Source organism: Myotis davidii, unplaced genomic scaffold (genome assembly GCF_000327345.1).
Source record: "Myotis davidii unplaced genomic scaffold, ASM32734v1 scaffold129, whole genome shotgun sequence".
Taxonomy (NCBI): Eukaryota; Metazoa; Chordata; class Mammalia; order Chiroptera; family Vespertilionidae; genus Myotis; species Myotis davidii.
In genome coordinates, this window is record NW_006383019.1 from 1,340,712 (window position 1) to 1,341,869 (window position 1,158).

Below are 1,158 nucleotides of genomic sequence, written 5' to 3' on the forward strand. Positions count from 1 at the left end.
GTGGGGGCCTCGGACACGCAGCTCCCAGGTCTCTTGAATTTCATGCGTCCTCTTCCCGTCCATGGGTCCCCATAATGGAGCGCTTGGTTCACCTCCTCCTGCCCCAAACCCTCTGAAGAGAACTGTTTCCATAATTGACTGGGAAGCGAGCATTCAAGCACACATTTTATTTTTCGTACAATGTGCCCATCAACTTTTTAGGTTCAATAGCTTGGCAGCCTTCCCGGTAGGGCCTCCTGGCCCCCTGGGAGGCCCTGGGCCCTCAGGCTCCCTGCGGGCTGCACCCGGGCCGCCTGCTGACGTGGAGCAGAGGGTCTCCCCACAGGCTGGTGGGGGCTCAGGATAGAGCGTGCTCCCTCGCTGAAGCTCGAGGACGTCTGCAGCTGCTCCCGGGCCGTCTGTCCAGCGCGGATGCAATCGCAGGGGTTTCATCTTTGGCAGCTAGCCCGGCGCGGGGTGGCATCCCACACAAAGCACAGGCACGCTGCCCCTGACCAGCGTGACCAAGCGCACAGCCTGAGGCCTCGCTCAAGGCCAGCTGCAGACTCCCCGAGGTTCAGGAGCAGGGACGCCCCCTGCTGGGCAGCTTGGGAGCAGTCCCAGGGACAGCTTTCTCCACTCCAGGGGTCAGGCCACTTTAGTGCTCCCCAATACTGATCACCAAGGTCGCTGAACCCAGGGCTGCCCCCATCTGAAAGGACAGGCCCTCTCCCCCCGGGAGGTCCAGCTCGCTCAGCCTTCCTGCGCCCGCCGGGGGTAAGCCAGGGCGGGGAGGGTGGAGCAAACAACTGCTGGGGACACGTGGTCAGGTTTATTTGGGTCAGTGGCCAGTTAGCAATCCCCTGCAGCCAAAAACAGGCCCTAGATCCTACTTACCACCCCACCACTGCTCCTGCCCCTGGACCCCTCCCCAGGCCCCCTGGATTCTTCAGCTCAGCCAGCCAGCCAGACCTGGGCATTCACTAGGGCAGCATGGACATGGGGGTCCTCGGAACCCCCCCTTCCTTCCCTCCCGCCTCACATCCCTCCTCCTTGTCCTGTCTCCTGGGGCTGTTACTCTCCCCGGAGCAGCGGCTCTCGGTCCCCCTCCTGCAGCCTCTCCTCCTCCTCCTTCTCCATGCAGCCCAAGGTGGCAGCCAGCCCAGCGCCCACGCCACC